The sequence below is a fragment of the Pogona vitticeps genome, chromosome 4 (genome assembly GCF_051106095.1).
Source record: "Pogona vitticeps strain Pit_001003342236 chromosome 4, PviZW2.1, whole genome shotgun sequence".
NCBI classification, from domain to species: domain Eukaryota; kingdom Metazoa; phylum Chordata; class Lepidosauria; order Squamata; family Agamidae; genus Pogona; species Pogona vitticeps.
In genome coordinates, this window is record NC_135786.1 from 1,870,363 (window position 1) to 1,877,721 (window position 7,359).

A 7,359-nucleotide genomic window follows, 5' to 3' on the forward strand; every position below is an offset into this window, starting at 1 on the left:
TCACACCTACGTGGACAGAATACTGACTTTAAAAAGAGCAGGAAAAAGACCCTTACATGGAGAGGCATGCCTCTCTTCAACATCAGAGGCAGAAAGGGAACGATTGGTCACTGCTGGATTGTTCAAAAGTCACCACAGCCCAGTATGGTCCTTCCCAACTAAAGGACCCGTCTCTGTCTCCCTTCCAACGGACAACCCTTCAGATATGATAAGAGGCTTTCAGATCACATCTTAGCCTGCTCTTTCCCCAGCTAAACATACCCAGCTGCATCAACAGGTCTTTATAGGGCTTGGTTTCTGGACCCATTGCCGTTGATGGCTGTCTTCTGGACATGTTCAAGTTCCTTGGTATTCTTCAACGGCGGTGCCCAGAAATGGGCACAGGAGTCTAAGTGAGATCTGACCCAAGCAAAGTTATTTCCCTTGATGTACACACCGCACCACTTTTGAGGCAACCTAGTAGTACCTATTTGCTTTTGTTTTGTTCCTGCATCACATTGTTAGCTCATTTTTAGCTTGTGATCTACTATGATCCCTTAGACCTTTCCCACATGTTGTACTGCCAAGCCAGCTGTCATCCTATATTACTGTATCTGTTTTTTCCTGCTTAAATGTAGAACCTTACCTTTTTGCTAGCTGAAACCCATTTCTCGTACGTATGTTTTGCCCGATTCTCTGGTCTACTTAAGTCATCCAATAAAAAGCTAGATAAAGGTAAAGATTCCCCCTTGACATTTAGTCCAGTTGTGCCCGACTCTAGAGGGCGGTGGTCATCCCCATCTCCAAGCCGTAGAGCCAGTGTTTGTCCATAGACAGTTCCCGTGGTCACGTGGCCAGTGCAATGAAATGCCATGACCTTCCCACCGAAGTGGTCCCTATTTATTGACTCACATTTTTACATGCTTTTGAAGGGCTAGGTTGGCAGGAACTGAGACAAGCGACGGGAGCTCACTCCTTCGCGTGGATTCAATCTCACGATGGCTTGTCTTCCAACCTTGCAGCACAGAGGCTTCTGCAGTTTAACCTGCAGCGCCACCACGTCCCCTTGTAGACAGCTACTCCTGCCAATATTGTACAGTATAGTATAATCTGCACATTAGACAAGCCTACAGAGGAGAGCCAGGATCTGTTCTCAGTCCTCCCAGACTGCAGGACATGTCATAATGGACTGAAGTTACAGAATCCAGATTTAGGCTGAATATCACGAAAAAATGTCTTATCTCTTAGAGCAGTATGGTAACAGCAACAATTACCTTGGGAGTTGGTGAGCACTCCACCGGGGGAGGCATTCCAGAGAATGTTAAGAGAACCCTCTGTCCGATCTGCTTTGATCTGGATTCCTGCCTTGAGCAGGGGGTTGGACTTGATGGCCTTAGAGGCCCCCTTCCAACATCATGGTCCTATGATCTACTCCACACTTTCATCAAGTAATTTATAAAGATATTGAACATCACTGGAGCACAACAGAACCCTGTGGCAGCCTGCTCGTCATTCTCCTCTAGGATGATGAGAGGCCATTGGTGAGCACGCGTTGGGTGTAGCCTATATACCAGTGGTTCCCCAGATGTTCTTGGACTGCAACTCCCAGAAATCCCAGCAAGCACAGCATGTGGTGAAGGCTTCTGGGAATTGCAGTTCAAGAGCATCTGGGGACCACAGTTGGAGAACCACTGACCTGTAAAACAGCTAAGAAATTAAGATACGCTCTATCCACAACATTCCTTTCATCTACCAAGATTGTGACTCTGCCAGAAGAAAAAGGATAGGAGTCTGCTGTGAATCGTTTTTGAGAAAAGTTGGGTCTTAGAAACCAGTGCTCCCAAATGGATTATTAATGACCTTTCCTAAAACCTTTCCTGATGTTGATATCAAGCCGATGAGCTTAGATCCTCTTTTCTTCAGCCTTTTGTAATTAAGGATGACATTTGCTCAGTTCCAGTCGTCAGGGACCTCTCCTGTTCTCCAAGAAATCTCAAAAATGATAAGACCGGAAGTCTAAGATTCCATTTGCAGGTTTCTTGAATGCAGTTCCTTTGGTCCATCTGGCTCATAGTGTGCATCTGCTATGTCGATGCCTCTTCAGATGGAGGAATTGCATATCCTCGCTGAGGTTGCTTTTACTTTTTTTAAAGTATTAGTCATGATGGATAAGGCTGTCAATGATAACTACCTGTGGTTCTTAAGTGAGATGCCCGTATGGGCACCTGCTCTGACTTTGAACGATACAAGCTGGAGACAGACAGCATCCTTCAGAAGAGGGTATAGAGGCATCTGGCAAAACACCGGTGGAAAAAGAAAGTCAGACTTAAATTGGTGTTCTGTCTAATCCAGGAGCACACCATGCCTCAAGGTCAATAGGACAAACTGCTTTTCTGCACAACAGCATTACTTTGCTAATTCCGATTTTAAAAGCTACATTACCAGGAACTGGCCTATGGATGCAAAATGGTGGTCTCTTGTGACATGTGTCACAACCCCCTTCACTACATGATTGCTGTCGGCTGTTTAGATTGTTTTGGAAACAGCCATGCCCTGTTAGCGTCATTCATAAACATGTTCTGCAGCTCAGTTCCTAGGTACTGGGTATAACACCCACTGTCCCCAGAATCACTCCCCAGGGATGATGGCACTTTGAATGTCTTCTTCTTGCCCCTGGGACTGGTAGTTCTTCAGAGAGCAACTCCCCCAGTACAAATCAGCAATGTCTCTCCCACACCCCACTTCATTCTACAGAAGAGTCTCCCTGTTAAATCAGTTTTTCACTTGGCTTCTGATGGTTTCGAGAAAATATCATAAAACATGGGCAACAGAGACAGAAGGAAATATATTTCCTGAAACATCACCCCCTAAGGTTTCTGGGAGTTGCCAATTTTTTTACAAGAGTCACTTTGCTGACCTCTGGCCCTAGATTCATAGGGGTGTCATCCTGAAACTTCTGTTGTTCTTTTCAAACCCGGGCAGGAAAGCTGGCCTTCCCAAAGGAAGGATTCAGAAGGAGAGGAAGAAGAGAGAAGCAGAGAGAGTAAAAAATAAAGGGACATAGCGCTGATGCTGGGCTAACAGTGGACACTTCTTCATTTTTCCCAATATATAAGTTTCTGTAAACACCAACTCAGATTTTTCTGTTCATTGAGGATGACTATTACCTGGGCAACTGATACAGAGGATGGGGCCGAACAGTTCAGACGGCTGGGATTTCTTAGCCGTATCTCCGCCATGACAGCATTTCCAGAAGACACGATGACAGGAGTTGCTGGAGAAAGGGGACTAGAAGGAGCCGTGTGTGTGATCTGACAGAATGGGAGTGGAAGAAGACTTTCTGTCTGGAGGCGTCAAAGTTGGCATGATCTCAGCTGACAAAAACTTTGCTTATCTGCTCTTTGAATGGAAGGCCAGCCCATGGGAAAGCCATGCTTTAGACTACAATGCCCAGAATCCTGGTTGTGTTGGCTGGGGGGGGGTTCTAGAGGCTAAGTCCAAAACAGGACCGTTTCCCTTTTCCATCCTGAGAATTGCTGTGCTAGATCATCCAGCCGGGGCTGTCTCCAGGAGCAGCTGCTCGAGGGTTTCGTCTGGAAAGGGAACTCAAGCAAGGGGCAGAGGGAAAAGACGGCAGCCACCCCCAGTTCCTCTCACCGCCTCCAGTTCGGGTGTGCAGATGGGTCTGTGACCTTTGAGATGCTATACAGTTAGGGGTGATGGCCGTTCACAACTCTCTCCCCTTCTTTTTCTGTGAAGGGACTGCCCGCAAGCAGCTCCCTAGCCACAGGCCACTGGGGACTTCTTTCTATGGGACATTTCTGTTTCACCTGGTGTCCCCTGACCCCTGATATTTTCTACAAATTACTGTGTGGGGTGCTGGAACATCCATCACCATGGCTAAGTGGAACAGACTCCCCAAAAGGGCTACTGTTCCGGTGGCCACTGTGGCCACACCTTTTGTTGTTGTTGTTGTTTTTTAGTCGTTAAGTCGTGTCCAACATTTCGTGACGCCATGGACCAGAGCACGCCAGGCCCTCCTGTCTTTCCACCCAGTCCGTCCACCACAAGACCCCTGGTCGGGGCCACTCTGTCCCAGTTCCCTTCCCTTCATTCGAAGCAACACAGAGCAGTTCCTGTTGGATTCAGGTGCAAAATGTGACGTAGAAAAAACGATGGAACCGGCCACGAGGTCCTTGCTAACACCCAGGCTCTTGATGCGAAGGTGACCACATTCAGAGGGATCTGAAGGGTGGTCTATCGGTCTCTTGTCTCCCTCTTCTGGATCTGTTAAGGATGCAACTCTCTTCCTCCTAAGACGGCACTTTGCTCACCATAAATACACTGGAGATATTTAGAATAAACCTCCAAAACTGAATAGAAAAACTTGTCACTCCAAGGAAAGGTTTTTCTCAACTTTTGAAGCATTCCCCCCCCAAAAAAAATCTCTCAGTTTTCTTTCACTATGCAATATAAAGAGTGAAGAAAAGGGGGAAACAGCTCACTATTTGAGGTTTCGCTAATGGGTCAGATCATCAAAACACGTCTCCTGCTTCCAGCAGCCACCAAATATCTATGCCTTCTGGAAGAACAAAAACAACAGGAAGCCACCAGGAGGACTGCGGAGAACCTGAGTTCAAAACCATGCTTAGCCATTAAGGTTTACTGTAGGTGAGCCACAGAAAGTGTTGATGGTCTCATGAGTAACTTTCATAGAATCATGAAGTTGGAAGGGACCTATAAGGCCATCGAGTCCAACTCCCTGGTTAAGGCAAGAATCAAATCAAAGGAGATCTGACAGGGGATTGTCCAAATTTCTCTTTAATCCTCTGGAATACCTCCAGTGTCGGAGCGCTCTCCACCTCCCGAGGTCAGGGGCTCCATTGTCTTACTGCTTTAACAGTTAGGAAGATTTTCCTGATATTCAACTGAAATCTGGTTTCTTATAACTTGAGCTCATTGTTGTGTGTTCTGTAGTTTGGGATGACCGAGAACAGATCCTGCCCCTCCTTTGTATGACTGCTTTCCAAGTCTTTGAAAAATGCTCTCCTATCTCCCCTCAGTCTTCTTAAGGCTAAACATGCCCAGTTCTTTCAGTTTTTCCTCATAGGGCTTGGTTTCCAACCCCCCTGATTCTCCTTGTCGCCCTCCTCTGAACTTGCTTCAGCTTGTTGGCATCCTTCTTAGAGTGTGTTGTCCAGAACTGGACACAGGACTCCAGATGAAGCATAACCAGTGCTGAATAGAAGAGAACTAGTACCTTGCGGGCTTTGGAGACTATACTTCTGTTAAGGCAGCCTAAAATAGCACTTGCCATTTTTGTAGCCACATCACACTGTAGGCTCATATTAGGTTTGTGTTCTACAACAATTCCAAGATCCTTCTCGCTTGTAGTAATTGCTGAGCCAGGTATCCCCCATTTTGTAACTGTGCCATCGCTTTCTTTTTCCTTGGTGTAGAATTTTACGCTTATCGCTGTTGAATTTCATTCTGTTGTTTTCTGCCTAGCCTATCCAGATCATTTTGAATGTTCTTTCTGTCTTCCAAGGTATTAGTGGTTCCACCCAATGTTGCGTCATCTACAAATTTGATAAGTATTCCCTGCACTCCCTCATTCAAGTCATTAACACATTGAAGAGGACTTGGCCCAGGACTGAGCCTTGGGGTACCCCACTAGTCACCTGCTTCCAGTTTAAGGGCCCATTAATCATCACCCTCTGAATACAGTTCTGTAATCAATGGTGTATCTGCCTGATGGTTGTGCTATCCAGCTCCCGCCTCGTTAGCTTGCCCATCAGAATATCATGGAACACTTTGTCAAGGGCTTTCCTGAAGTCAAGATATATTACGTGTACAGCATTCCCACCATCTACCAGAGAGGCTACCTATACAAAAAATGAGATAAGGTTAGTCTGGCAGGATTTGCTCTTGACTAATCTGTGTAGGCTTCTAGTTATTACTACCTAGTTTTCAAGGTGTCTGCAGAGTGGCTGATTTATCATCTATCTTTACATCTGAGCTTGCATCTTCCTCCCCCTTCCAATTCAATTTAAAGACCTCCTGATGAAGTTCTTTATGCTGTGGCTGAAAGACATTTTTCCCCGTCCATGTGAGTTGCAATCCATCACTTGCCAGCAGCTGATCTTCCAGGAAGATCATCGCTCATGGTCCAAATACCTAAATCCTCATGTCAACACCACCTTCAATCATTTACCTGGAGTATATTTCCCCCCCCCCCTTCTATTCCTCTTTCGAGAACTGGTGGGATGGACAGGAAGGACATCCCAGTGCCAAAGCCCTTCAATTTTCCTCCTAGAGCTTCCGAATCTGACATGATTTCTTTGTAGTTCCTCTTGGCTGTGTTATTTGTTCCCACGTGGATGAGGAGAAAGGGATAGGCATCTGCAGGTTTAATGAGAGATGGCAGCCCTTCTGTCATATCCCTAATCCATCCTCCAGGGAGACCGCAGACTGTCTACGCTATGGTAACGGCACTCAAAAATGACATAAGAAGGCACCTCTTGCCTCCGTCTCCCCATAAGGAGCGGAATCTGCCTTCGGCTGTTGTAACAAGAGCCTCGTGAACGGAGACGAACGATAACCATGGAAATTGCCTGGAGGGTTGGCGGGGCCGTCTGGATGAAGAAGGATCGTCTGAGATGGAGCGCGCTGGGAGATCCCAGGTTTGATTTATGCTCCTTTCCTCTCTGGATGGAAAAGCCACCCATTTGTCTAGGAGGGAGGAGAGCCTTCTTTCTTCCGGAGGGGAGGAATGGCAGCTGCAGGTGCTCCGTTATCCGAATGGCCTGCCAGGAGTCGCCTCCTGATGGCTCTTGCATTAGTGACCAGAAGAAGGATGTCTGGCTGGGATAATAAGTATCTTCGTCAAGAAGATGGAAAGGTCTTCAAGCAGAGCCGAAGGTCTCCAGCGCTCACTTTTGGGTAGAGGAACCAGGGGTCACCCCATGCTTCCAGTTCCATATTGCAACTTAGCCACAAGGGCAAAAAAAGCCTATTTGAATCATTCCGGTTGGGATGTGGACTGACCCGAATCAGCCTTTGCATCATGCAGCCAGTAAAAACAATTTCACACCCCCCCCCCCAATTACAAGCAGAACAAATCCTGCTTCAGTTGACCATGTGGTCACAGCCTGAGTCTTCGTACAGACCAAGGGGCACTGATTCTTGCTGAGGTGGCTTTAAAAACCGGGCACCCATTTTCATCGCTTCCCAGCTGTTACCAGCCGTCTCTAGCTCAGCGTCAAGTGTGTGTGTGTGTGTGTTGTACCTGTGTAGCATCCATGGACCAAAAATCCAGAACCAAGGGGAAGGGGACTTGTGGGGGGAGAAGAAGGAGAGAGAGTGGCTGCAGAAGCTGGA